The sequence below is a fragment of the Saimiri boliviensis genome, chromosome 3 (assembly GCF_048565385.1).
Source record: "Saimiri boliviensis isolate mSaiBol1 chromosome 3, mSaiBol1.pri, whole genome shotgun sequence".
Taxonomy (NCBI): Eukaryota; Metazoa; Chordata; class Mammalia; order Primates; family Cebidae; genus Saimiri; species Saimiri boliviensis.
In genome coordinates, this window is record NC_133451.1 from 152,178,352 (window position 1) to 152,193,175 (window position 14,824).

The 14,824-nt window shown below is 35.5% G+C and overlaps 1 pseudogene; it reads right to left on the reverse strand.

Moving 5' to 3' along the window:
- Positions 1 to 1,677: 1,677 nt before the first annotated feature.
- LOC101028373 (large ribosomal subunit protein uL22 pseudogene) lies at positions 1,678 to 2,263 on the reverse strand (annotated as a pseudogene).
- Between the last annotated feature and the right edge of the window lie 12,561 nt (positions 2,264 to 14,824).

Sequence of the window (14,824 nt, forward strand, 5' to 3'; positions counted from 1 at the left end):
ATATATATATATATATATATATATATATATATATATATATATTTCTATTGCCTAACTTTTCAAACGGACTCTCAAGCCATTACTGTCTAACCTTAGCGTAATCCCTCTATCCCTTCCCTATATACACACAGACACACACAACAACACACCTCAAGGTAGCACTAATTGCCTTCTCAACCCAGTCTAGTTGCACCACCACCCAACGATAATATGAGGTTTACTTTATGTTTCTGTGTCCTTCTTTCTATAGTTTCTGTTTTCTGAAATTCCTATCTGGAGTTTACCTACCCAAATACTGCTCTCATTTCAAAAACGAAATGTACAGAACTAGGACAAACATGAAAATTGATAGTTTTCTTGAGTACTCTAATGCTTAATGAGATTTATCTTAACCAAATCTTATGGCATTTATGTTTTGTAGCAAGTTAATTATTCCACATATTTGTGTGTATGTGTCGGTGGGGTGGGGGGTGGAATTCAGAAGTAAATAAAAAGTACAAAGTCCCTGCCTATGTGGTGTTTATACTGTGGTGGGGAGACAATGTTTGAGCCTTTGTTTCCATATGATCTTTGCTTTGATTAAATAATGTTGTGCTGTACATCATTCCTTCTCATTAAGATTACAATGCACCTGAGAGTTTCCTGATAGGTGAAAATGTGGAGGTTCCTGAAGGGAAGCATCTCATGCTCGTTCCCACACAACCTTGTCCTGTGCATCTCTTTCTGTATCAAACACTGCTCCCCAGTGAAGGGAACCAGGGCTCCATGGAGAAATGGCAGATTCTAGGACAGGGGAAGTGCAGGTACAAGAGAATATGAAACATCTTGAGTGCCAGAGAATTAGGAACTGGGCAAAAAATGTGGGTAGTTTTTTGAAGGCTGAAAAACAAACACTAATGAGTTTCCAGCAGCCAAATATGGGGTAATTTGAGCATCAAACTAAGTACTGATAGTAACAAACTATAATTCATTAAATAACATGAGAATCCAGAAGTCCATTCATCTAAGTGAAGGAATAAATAAGTTATATGATAATGGCAAATTCTTCCACACAGTGGAACACCAGCTAACAGATATAGATGGACTTGGTACATTTGAACATCACTGTTTGGCAGTCAATTACAGGAACATTAAGGTGTGCTTAAATGAGTGGGTGAAAGGAATGAATAAGAGGAGGATTTTAAATGGTTTCAGGATATCTTCCTCCAAAACATTTATTAAATACAACAGGATAAAAAAGAAAAGTTATAGCAAAGGAAGAAAACTTGATATATCATCTTTATAAAGTGGATATAGTTATTACCATCAGTTGTGGAACGGAGAAATATCAGGTGCCACCCTAGGGATTGCAAGGGAAAGTACATAGCATATCTGATATGCGTTCCCTGGATCTAATTGTTGCAGAATATCCAGGAGACTGGAGAGACCACTGGGGGAAACAGGAGGATTGTGTTAAGGTGGCCACTGGCTCAGTGGATTAGCATCCCGAGGCTGAGCAAATGAGAAAGAAAATGGGATGCTTTTCATACATCCAAGATGAAGTAGCAGCTAACAGGTTTATGAAGCCAGAACAAAGAACAGTTAATTAATCTGTAACATGTTTTGTGATGTATACTACATCTGAAAAATAACATTTTGGGAAATGCATTGTACATTTTTTTTTCCTTTTAATTGCATTTATTTTAATGCTGAATTTACTCCCGCGCCATAAGTTTTTTTTTTTTTTTTTTTTTTTTTTTTTTTTTCCTTCAGTTTCTTCTGGGATATCTTCTTCTGGGCAACCTCCTCTTCTGGTTTAGAAACAAACTGTTCCTTTTCAGTAAGGATCATCTCAATGTGGCAGGGAGAACTCATGTATAGGCTAATTCGACCTGTAAGTCCAGCAGTGCGTCTTGGGTGCTTTGTCCACTTGGATATGCTCAATGACCAGAGAATCTACATCTAAACCCTTAAGTTCAGCATTACTCTCTGCATTTTTAAGCATGTGCAGCAAAAATTCAGTACTCTTTTTGGGCCACCGACCTTGTGTCCAGCCCCACTGCTTGGCCTGAACACATCTGCCAACTCCACCATTGTAACGTCGGAATGGTACGCCCTGTTTCTGTAAAGAGACGTCTTTCAGATACTTCGTGGCTTTTCGTATATGCATACCCTTGATGACCTGAACAGTTTCACGTGTGTTTTTAAAATGAACAGGAAGATTGGAACCTCTTGATTTGCATGACCTTGTAGGGTTCTCTGGATCAAGTGAATAGCGAACCATTTTCACAGATTACCTCAGGCCGCTTAGGGAAAGAGCACATTGTACATTCTTTACGTGGTATCTTTCCCTGTGACCTTGCAGCTGGTCAGCAAGAAAAACAGGAGTCTTGAGATGCCTGGGAACATTGCTGAGAATGTGGGGAGAATAGATAAGATAGGTTTTATAGGAAGTTAGTTAATTTTAAGCAGAACTTGGGTTTAGCTTTTATATTGAACACAACAGAGTAAACTTTATTTTATTATGCAGCAATTACAGACTATCATTGTTATTATTTAATTTCCCTTTTCATGGTCATGAAGAAATATTAAACAAATCCAAATTGAGGGATATTTTACAAAATGACTGGACTATGTCAGCATGCCTAAAGATCATAGCCAGCCATTGAGGTTTTTCATTTACAAAATAAATGTGCGTTTGTTTTTTCTTTTTTTGTTGTTGATGTTGTTCTGCTTTAAATAGACTATATTTTAGGGGAGTTTTATGTTAACTGCAAAACTGACCAGAAAGCACAGCAAGTCCCCACACATTTTCTGTACCTACTCATGCCCAGTAGCCCCCACTGGCAACACCCCAAGGCAGAGTAACACACATTTGACACATGATTATTACCCTGTCCATAGTTTACATTAGGATTCCCTGTGGAGGTGGTACATTCTTTGAGTTTAGACAAATATATCCACTATTATGGTATCATACAGTTGATTCACTGCTCTAAAAGTCTGCTGTGCTACTCCTGTACACCACTCCTTCCTGACAACCCCCGGTAAACACTGATCTTTTCATTGTCTTTTTGTCTATTCCAGAATGCTGTATAATTGGAATAGTATAATAATTAAAATGTCTTGTAATTATACAATGTCTCATTATTAGAATAGTATAGTAAATAGCCTGTTCAGGTTGTCTTCATTCACTTATTAATATGCATTTCAGTTTCCTCCATGTCTTTTCACGGCTTGACAGATTCTTTTTAGTGCTGAATAACATTCCATTGTCTGGATGTACCACAGTTTCTTTATCCATTCACCTACTGAAGACATCCTAGTTGTGTCTAAGTTTTGACAGACAATTATAAATATAGCATTTATGAACGTTTCAAAAACAAAATTCTGAATTAAATTAAAAGTAAAGTCTTTGTTTTAAGTTACCTTCATTTTAAAGTGTTAGATAATTTATTACATTTTTCCTAATTTTTATTTCTTTTTTTTTAAATAAGAGCAGTGAATCTTATAATTGCAAATTACTTCTTACATTTCCCAACAAGTCAGAGTTTCACATAAGGATAAAGAAAATTTTAACAGATTAAGTGAATGTAAGAAAGAGAGAAAAGATAGTTGGGATGATCTGTGTTTTAAGTTTTGGTTTTCTGATCATTTTAAAGTCTTTTCTTGATGAAACTATTTTTAAATCAAAACAAGACAGAGAAGAATGTAGAATGATATAGAAAAGCATTTTTTCTTCATTTCCTGTTTATATGCATATGACAAAAATATTTTAGGAAAAAATATGCAACCATAGGTCTAATGTCAGTCACATACAAAATGATTCACTGTTTTTATTTTAACGTGCAATTTTCTAATTGTCAAATTAGTTTTTTTTTTTTTTTAAATTTCTAAGTCAAGTGGCAAAATGTGTCAGAATTACATACAGGTCAAACAGGGCACAACTCTGGGCTCTGGTTCACCTGAATTAAATATTGTTACTAAGGTACATCTCTCACTCTGTCTTATAATTATTTTCACATAAGTCTGCTTCCTAATTTGCCTTCACCATAATGATGATGGCATGAGTCCAATATTTAATTAAGACCTATTTCCTATTAACTAGTGGTTAAATTTGACACCTTATTGCTGTATCCTAACAGGGTTGAGATTATGTGAAGGTTTTGGCTGAGATCCAGTCATCACAGCTGTTCTTATATGATCACTGCTTTGAGAAAACTGTTTTCTCCACCTCTAAATACGCTATCTTCAAATGTAATTTGGTGATGAGAACTCTTACTCTTTTACACAAAAATCCTTTCCCTTTGGGTAAATCTTTAACATAGGCTACTGACTGTATTTCACAACTATTACTTATCTGTGATATCATTATAAAGTAAATAACCAGAAACTATCCAATCTGAAGTGTCACAGGAAGAGCTATATTTTATAAAAAGGTGAAGTTTCTAGAAAAAAGCAACAACATGAATATAAAATATATTGAGATAGATATGTTAATTTCTTGTCTCTTTCTAAAAGTGTTTTCTTCTCACTCTCAAAGAAGAAACACCAACATTAGAAGAGAAAGCAAACCTGTGTGATTCTGAATGTTTTTTTCTTTTAAAAATGAATAGTTTGCACTTCTTTGTATGTTAAAAATGATGTGCTCCTTTTTATTCATAATGTGCTTCAACTGACTGCATTTTCTAATTCCAGATATTATGAACATTCAGAAACAGTATACACAGAATTGGATACTATAGTCCTGGAGTGGAGGTGTGAGAATAAAGAGTTTCTTCTGGAGTGGCATTTAAAAATGCTGAAATAAACACTGGGTGAAAGTTTGACATTATACACCTAATTTAAATATAGCTTTTCCTTGGGGGTGAGTGAGGTTTTGTGATAGATTAAATATACTTATATAATTATTATGATTGACATTTATGGTATTGTGATTATGTAAACTCTAAACTCTAGAAAAAAAAAATAGTGGTATGCGATAACGTTTTGTATTATGGCCCTGCTAAGTTCACCTCTGTATGATGAACCAAAGTACTTACGAAAGAATACTGTAATGGAAAAATTGCAATTATGACACCAGCTCTAAAATTTCTCATTTCATCTATTAGATCTCATTTTGTCTTGGACAACACTAATAAGTCTTGATTAACTCTGTCTCTTCTTCTGCCTAGGCATATCTATTTGGCATATCAATTGTCTTCTCTGCGGTTTTTCAATTTTCAAGTTTGTTCCCTCAAATTTGAATGATGTCTAATTATTCCAGTTCTGGCTGTCCACTGGCTGCTAAACTGAGATTAAAAACCCTTTTATAGAGGATCCCAGCAGCTGTCACAGCACTCCATATCACAGCTCAACATGTGTGTAGTATTGAGGTGTAATATTATTGATCATATAGAGACCTAGTATTAGCATATAAGTAACAGTGAACTTGGAGGGTGCAAAAATTTATTTAATTTTTTAAAATAAGTATACCGTAAATGGCCATACCGTTCTATCTTGGCTTCCCTGTAATACCTTTCTTCTCTACTGATTCAATTTACATACATTACTTAAACAGGTATTGCAACTCTGGTCCCTTTCACAGTTGGCTATCTATAAACGATGGTGTGTTTAGGAATGTTAAGGGTTATCTTTTGTTTCCTTATTTGTTATATAAAAGCAAACATAATGGGTTTTGTACAAGGCTGGCTTCACAGGTGTGAGACCTGTACAGCTGTCAACGGCCCCACACTCAGAAGTACTTGTGCTTGATTTAAGCTCTGCTGTCTTTGTCTTGAAATTCTTAATAATCTTTAGATGAGATTCATTTTTCACTGGTCTTAAATTATATAGCCAGTCTTCTTTTGACATTTGGCAAAAGTGATAAAAATCGAATCATAAGTGATTTGGGATATTAATTTGGGAGACAGAAAGTCTCAGGATACAGGGGAAGCTTTAATTCAATAAGTATTTATTAAATGCCTACTCCTTGGCAGGCACTGCTCTAGATACTGGAGATACGGTAGTCAAGAAAGACAAAATCCTATCGTCACAGAGCTCATGTTTTAGAGAGGAGACAGATAAGTAAATTTAGAGACTACTAGAAAGCATGCCAGATGTCAAAACTGTAGAGAAAAATAAAGAATTATGAGGCAGACACACACACACACATACACACACACACACACACACACACACACACACACACACACACACACAAAGGAGAGATGGGGAGAGAGAGAAAGAAAGGAAATACAAGACTGCCCTCCAGGGCAGAGATGGGATACGACTATAGCATCACTCTTTCTCGCCTTAGGACAAACTCATTACCTTCACCGAAATTTTAACATGTAAAGAGATGCTTAGTTTGTCCTTTGGGTAGGAAAAATGGAATTGATGTGAGGTTTTATTAAGAAGATATTAAAATTTGTACTTAGTGAAAATATTTCTCTGGCCCGGAACAAATTCTTTACTGTGGCAAATAGTGAGAGTGGGGCAAAGGAGGGGTAGTGAGGGCATGGCTAATGCCCTCCTCTTATTTATTACTTCTCTTTTTATTTTTAGTTGACACTTAACAATTGTACATATTTGTGGAATACAGAGTGATATTTCCACGTGTGTATACAATCATAATGATCAAATCAGGGTAATTAGCATATCCCTTACCTCAAACATATATTGTGTTGTAGACATTCAAAATTCTTTCTTCTAGACTTTTGAAACTATATAATAAACTATGGGTAATCATATTCACCCTATAGTGCTGCAAAACACAAGAACTCATTCTTTTCATCTAGCTGTAGCTTTGCATCTATTAACAAATACTTCCTGATCTTTCCCACCCTCTCCCCTTCCTAGCTTCTAATACTCACAATTCTACTTTTTACTCTCATGAGTTCATTTTTTTTTCAAATTTAGCTTTCACATATGTGTGAGAACACATGATATTTATCTTTTGTTCCTGACTTATTTTCCTTACATACTCCAGATCCAGCCAGGTTGCTGCAAATGACAGTATTCATTCTTTTTTATGTATATGTAACACATTTTTTATCCATGTGTCTGTTAATGGACATTTTAGTTGACTCCATATCTTAGTCAATAGTGAATAGCGTTGCAATAAACATGGTGATTCAGGTATCCCTTTGATATACTGATTTTCTTTCCTTTGGATAAATATCCAGTAGCAGACATTGCTGGGACATATGGTGGTTCTATTCTTTGTTTTTTGAGAAATCTTCATTTTTTGTCCATAATGGCCATGTTAATTTATATTCCCACTTGCATTGCACAGAAGTTCCCTTTTCTCCACATCCTCTGTAGCATTTGTTATTTTTTGTCTTTTTCATAATAGTCACTCTAACTTTTGGATGATAGTCATTCTAACAAATCAGGTTAGAAGGGACTGTTATTACATTGTGGTTTTTATCTGCATTTCACTGATGATTAATAATGTTGAGCATTTTTTCCATATATCTATTGTCCATTTGTATATCTCATTTTGAGTAATATCTATGCAGTTCCTTTACCCACTTTTTAAGTACATAATTTGGTTTTGTTTTTTTCACTTTTGCGTTGTTTTTTTGTTATTAAGATTTTTGTATGTGTTACATATAGGTCTTGTTAAATGAGTAGTTTGCAATTATTTTTCTCATTCTACTGGTTGTCTTTTCATTTTGTTGATTGCTTTCTTTTCTGTGAAGAGCTTTTTTAATTTAATTTAATCCTATTTGTCTATTTTGGGGTGGGGGGGTTGCCTGTGCATTTGAAGTCTTAGCCATAGCATCTCTGCCTAAGCCAATGTCCTGAGGATTTTCCCTGTTTCTTTGTAGTAGCTGCATAGTTTCATGTTTAAGTCTTTAATCCATTTTGAGTTGATTTTGGGGTTTGATGAGAGATAGGCATCTAGCTTTATTCTTCTGCACGTGGATGTCCGTTTTTTCTGGCACTGTTTATTGAAGAGGGTCTCATTTTCTCAATGTGTATTCTTAGCAAGTTTGTCAAAAGTCAATTGGTTGTAAGTGTAAACTTGGTGAATTTACTTCTTTCCTATTTGTACCAGCTAAACTGCTTTTGTCTTAAGAAAACATGACTAGAGAGCTTATGGGTCTTGGTGTTTGTAACAGGTACCTGACATCTTTCCAAACAAATTTGAAGATTTATAAGAGAATGTGAGGATCATATGCCTAAGATGATCAATTCTCATTCTATTTGTTATTTCCAAAAATAATATGTAATAGAACATAGTCTTAAAGTGTTACATATTCAATATTTCAAATGTTACTTCTCTTAAGAGTGTATTTTTATTTGCACAGATGCAATGTGTGTGTGTGTGTGTGTGTGTGTGTGTACTTAATATTCAAGTCATGAATTTGGGCCATGATGAAAAAATGAAGTTGTCATGAGCAATAATCTGTTTACATTGCCTTCTAATTATCATAGCATCTTTCCAATGATAAACTAGAGTCCCTTCTAATGCACTATAAATAAAATTTCACACATTTTTACAAGGTATACAAATAAAGTATTACCACTATGCTTTAAGAGCTCATCAAATAGACTCTGGACAGTGAGTTAAATTTAATGTAAGTATTAGTAAATGATTAGGTTAGTTGCTATATCCATGTGTCTTCAAAAGTTTGAACTGCTTTATTTTTGTAATAAACTTCATTATGTCTATTTAGCTTAGCATCCTTAAAATTTATAAACAGAATTAAATTTTATAAAAGTACATATCACCAATCAGTGGCCAAATTCTGTAAGGTTAAAAATCCATTCATATAAGCAGTATCATCAGCAAAAATAGTCATCTTTATGTAAACACTGGTAGTCTTCATTAAACACTGTTGTATTTGGCTGGTCATATTGTCACTCTCATAATGTATTAACCAGATACAATCACTACTAGGTATTACCATAGATGTTTTTATGTAGATTATATGTCCTCATTTCTACAATCAATCTTCTATATATTTCCTGGATCACAATCTGTTTCTTGTTTTGCCTTGTTATAAAAACATATACCTCATTTTTATTGTTTAATTTCTATTTTTCTCTTAAATTTATGAACATCTTTTCAACAAGATTAGAAGCAAAGTCCATTAATTTGTAATTTTATTTATTCTGCATAATTCATATTCCTATTAGCCAAGTAATTTCCAATATGTACTTTTCCTACCATCTGTTCCAATAACGGAGGAGGGGAGTTTTCAATGGCTAATGATGTTAAGTGTGTTAGTATCTCTTTAAGACATTAAATCAGGTTGATAGGCTTGGTGGTGCTAATATAATCATCTAGTGATTGAAATGTAGTTTTAAAACCTAAGAGTAACAAATAAATCTGCAAAAGCTGGAAGAAATCCTTTGAGTTTTAATTGAATTGTACACATCATGTTAAATTATCTTGATGTATCTCTTTATTATTATTTGTTTTGATTCCAGTTGTAGAATACAATAGATGAACACTGGGGATATTTTCTAGGATCAGTAGTAGTGTTAATACATTTGTAGACCATATAACATTTTCACATTGGCTGAGTAACTTTTGAATGTCTGTCCTCCTTTGTGTGGGAAAATCAGAACATATTGAATATGTTGCTTACATTGAAGTCTTCAAACTTCTCAACAACCTGAACTAAATGAAAACATAGTGTAGGTTGATTATTACCATTGTAAATATAGAGTACTTTTTGTTAAAATTCAGAAGCATCTGGTAAGTAACAAATATTACAAAGTAAAGCAAATTAACAAATTCAAATCACTGGTTAACACCAATTTAAGGGTAGAAACATGAAAGTTAAAATAATGCTATTTTATTTGTTCTTACTTTGAATGTCCATAATCTTAAAACTAAGTTGATAAACAAAAAATCAAATAAGTAAAACAAGTGGAAAGAAAAATAATAAATTGCAACATTAATAAAACCATTGAAAAGACAACTTTTCTGCCCAGGTATATCATGAATTAGTTATAAATAACTTACATACTTCATTCATATTTTAAAGATCAGTTAGAAACAGTTTTCCCATGTGATGACAGACACCCATGGCTAATTGGCCTTCCCCATAGCTCTCACTGGGAGTGCGACTCTCACACAGTGAGGAAAAGAAGGGCTTCTGGCTGGGACTCTGTTCCTAAAAATACATGGCTAGCTTTTCATCAAAAATCAGACATTGTTCAGAACATGGTTGTGATAAATCATATTCTTGCTTTTCCTCAAATTGCTTTAGTACCCTACAAATGCACATTAAAGATGTACTAGTCTGCCTCAAAACAAACAAGTGAACAAATTACAATGATAACATCCACAACAATAACGTTTATAGGGTCAAAATATCCAGAACAGAATAACTGATAACAAGGCTGAGTGTTTTTGTGCCATCTTCTACTGCCTACTCGATGCCCTGCACAGTCTTGAGGGTGGGAATGCAATGGGAAGCAGACATGTCTTCCCCCATCTGCACCATATTTATCACACAGAGTGGAAATACATGTTACAGTCAGAAGGAAATATGTGTTTTAAAATTTAGATATGACCACAAATCATGGGGCCATTAAGGGATAGAAATAAATTCAGTGATAGTTACTGGATTATAGAGGGAAAATGATACTAGTTTAAAAGTCAGCGTTGGAAAGGGAAACACAACCAAAGCATGATGGGACAAGTAGGTCAGGTTTTGGAGTAGAGACTTTCTCCTTAAAGGAAAGAGAAGCGATTGAAAAGTTGCAAACAGAGAAGTGCTATAATCAGACATTTGTCTCCCATGTAGGGCAACTGGGTAGCCATCAACAACCTTTAATTAAAGAGAGATCAGGCTGGGAGTGGTGGCTCACACCAGTAATCCCAGCAGTTTGGGAGGCTGAGGCAGCAAGATCGTTTGAGGCCAATAGTTTGAGACAAGCCTGGGTAAAAGAGTGAGGCCCCATCTCTACAAAAAATATAAAAACAAGAGAGGGATCACTGGAAAAGAGGCAGGCTTGAGAGATAATGCATTTAGATGATCAAACATGGAATATGATATGTCTGTGACTCAAGGATACATGTCCAATAGGCAATTGAGCCTGTATCTTTAGCAAACAAATTAGTTGTGTGGTTGGAAATATAGTCTTGTAGCTTTATGGAGGTAAAATTATACTTTAAGGTGGAGTAAGGAAGCAAACGAAACAAATGCTCTTATATGCAAAGAGAAAAGGAAAAAAAATTCTTCAGGTAATTTAGGGTAAATATTTTCAGTGCTTTTGGATATTCCAGGCTCAGAGAAACTGTGAGGGCAGAACACTGATAACAACAACTTAAGGAGAAAAAGGAGAGAAGACTTATTAGAGAATGTTTAAAAGATTTCGCATTTTTGTGGAAGAGGGAAAGAACTAAGTGTAATGATGGTTGAATTAATAAATGGCTTCTTCAAGAAAACAAGTTTCAATGTTCAAATACTGATGGGCATCAGCTAAGATATCTGTTTCCCTTTATTTTCCTCCTTCTTTGTCTAAATAAAACAATTTTGAGGAAACCCGAAAGGACAGTGTAAGTTTTTAGGTATGTATGTGTTAGAAAAATCGTTGAGGGTTTGTTCTAATTTTAGTTTGGTCTGGAAAAAAAATGAGACACCTTGATCAGATAACAAAGGGTATTTTCAAGAAAAGTGAAGCAGTTTCATAATTTCAGGACACTTTGAGGAGAAGTAAGGGACAATTAACTTAACTTTGAGATTCTTCATGTCAGGACAGCCGGGCCTCTGACAATTTTTGACATCCAACATTGTGGAACATCCCCCCTCATTGGTTGTCATATTGTCCCAGATCTCTCAATCTGTGCTAGGGAATTTTAACAAAGTCATCCAAGTTATTCGATTCTTTTTTTTTTTTTTTTTTTTTTTTTTTTTTTTTTTTTTTTTGAGACAGAGTGTTGCTCTTGTTACCCAGGCTGGAGTGCAATGGCGCGATCTCGGCTCACCGCAACCTCTGCCTCCTGGGTTCAAGCAATTCTCCTGCCTCAGCCTCCTGAGTAGCTGGGACTACAGGCACGCGCCACCATGCCCAGCTAATTTTTTGTATTTTTAGTAGAGACGGGGTTTCACCACGTTGACCAGGATGGTCTCGATCTCTCGACCTCGTGATCCACCCGCCTCGGCCTCCCAAAGTGCTGGGATTACAAGCTTGAGCCACCGCGCCCGGCTTCGATTCTTGCCAATTGTGCCTCCCCCACTCCCTGAGATGAAACCTTGTGGATTCCAGAAATGTATCTCTTCCCAACGCTGGGACAGAAAGAAAGAAAATGAAAGAGAGAAGACTGGGGAAGGAATGTGAAGCCATTCTAAGTCAGAATTTGGAAATTGTAAGTCTCATGATATGAGTGTCAGCCCCTTCCACCAATTTTCATATTAGATATGAAAATATAAAAAATTTAGGTTGGAAACATGTTAATATAAAGAGTAAATGTAAATACCCAAATGTATTGGGTTTCTGATTTACATGAATTAAAAGTATTGGCATAAATAATTAAATACATGTAACCAATTTGATTCAAAGCATTAAGATTCTATAACAGCACCAAAAAACCTTAGTCTATAGCCTATTAAAAATGTTGGGAAATGTAAATTAAAGATGATAACATGGAACAGTCCTGTTGATGTGACTCTTTTTAATTATAAAAGTATACAAGACCGATGAGTTTGTATCCTTTGTAGGGACATGGATGAACCTGGAAACCATCATTCTCAGCAAACTGACACAAGAGCAGAAAATCAAACACCGCATGTTCTCACTCATAATATGAACAATGAGAACACATGGACACAGGGAGGGGAGCATCACACACTGGGGTCTGTTGGGGGGAAATAGGGGAGGGACAGCAGGGGTTGGGGAGTTGGGGAGAGATAGCACGGGGAGAAGTGCCAGATATAGGTGATGGGGAGGAAGGCAGCAAACCACACTGCCACGTGTGTACCTATGCAACAATCTTGTGTGTTATTTACATGTACCCCAAAACCTAAAATGCAATAAAATTAAAAATTTTTTTAAAAAATTTTAAAAAGTAAAAAAAAAAAAAAAAAAAAATCCTTAAGCACTTATCTGAAATTCTTGGGGATAGGTGTTTCCACAATTTAGGCTTCCTTGAATTTTAGAAAGGTAATGGGTATATATGCTGTATATTATATAATATCCATCAGCTCTGGGACAGTACCACATTAATCAAATAAATATTTCTCGAGCAAAATGTATGAATATATTAATGGGGTAAATAAAAATATAATCACCCTAAAAAAATTTTTATAGAAGGTATTAAAAATTTGCTAAGGAAAGAAACTTTAGGTGAGTTGATGTTCTAACAGACATTGATAATTATTTTCTTCTTATAAGGAGGAAGGTAGTAAATATTTTCGACTTTGCAGGTCATATATTTTCTGTGTGACTGCTCAGTTCTGGTATAGCAGCTTGAAAGCAGGCAGACATAAAAGAATGGGAGTGGACATATCCCAATAAATCTTTATTACAAAACAGGCTGAAGGCTGGATTTGGCCCAAGGGCCATTGGTTTTAACTCCCATAGTATCTGCTAAAATTCGTGGGATGAATATTCATTAAATTAAAGTTGTATGGAACAACATTTTGCATTTGTATTTGTCGGATTTTGTGAGAACTCCAGCTATCATAAACGCACTGTGAGACAAATGACCAAGAAGGACTTCCTGTTCAGGGATAGTGCCACTGGCAGTGATGCTGCATCTGCAATCTGCAGTAAGAAGCCCATATAGAACCCCTTTCCATTTCTTTTTTACCATTTGTCTCTGCAATTTGAGACTGAGTCTTCATTGCACAGTAACTGTTCATTGTTTTCTTTTCTTTTCTTTTCTTTTGAGATGGGGTCTCACTCCGTTGACAGGCTGGAGTGCAGTGGTGCAATCTTGGCTCACTGCAACCTCCACCTCCTAGGTTCAAGTGATTCTACTGCCTCAGCCTCCCGGTTAGCTAGGACTACAGACACATGCCACCACGCCCAGTTAGTTGTTGTATTTTTAGTAGAGACAGGGTTTCACCATGTTGGTCAGGATGGTCTCAATCTCTTGACCTTGTGATCTCCCTGCCTCGGCCTCTCAAAGAGCTGGGATTACAGGCATGAGCCATCATGCTTGGCCAATTGTTCATCTTCATAACGCCAAAACCTGTACAGATTTACCAACAAAATTGCTACCAGGACTGAATTTCTGTCTGATCTAAAACCTTGGGTCTAGGGTTTTTCCTTTCCCTTTGTTAACCAAGATATTCAGTTCTTTCTTTCATAATGGCCTTCTTGTCTGCATTTCCAGGCCATGGGCTTAGCTCCATCTTTTTCTGAGTCTTCTTTAAAACAACAGAAATATTTCCTGGGCAGTTTTCATATCTCAAGTCATGCAACCCTTCAATCATTTTCCATACTTCTGTAAACCACAAATAAAATTCTAAGCCTCCCAACCAGTTGAAATTATCCCCTCTCTGCCAAAGGCATTCCAAAATGAACCTGAAAATCTAGTCCAGACCATGATGAAAAGATGGGTCAGACATGCCTTGTTATACTCTGGTCTCTGTGTAGTCCAGGCATAGGTAACCAGGCTTAATATTAAAGCAGGGATCTGTAGACTGACGAAATAGACTTTGTGTAGTAATAACACACCAAATTCCAGCTTGACTGTAGTGTAACATCACATGAAAGATAGCAGGCACTGGAAAAATTAAAGTATTTTACCCTCCAAAACATTTCTTTGACATAGTGTAAAATGGCCCTGTAAAGAGTGGAGAATCTTATCTTTTTTAGAGAATCCCGTCCCTTTCAAGGTCTTCTTCCTGATCTAAGAGAGAATTAACTGAGTCTGGCCTCTTTTTAGGTT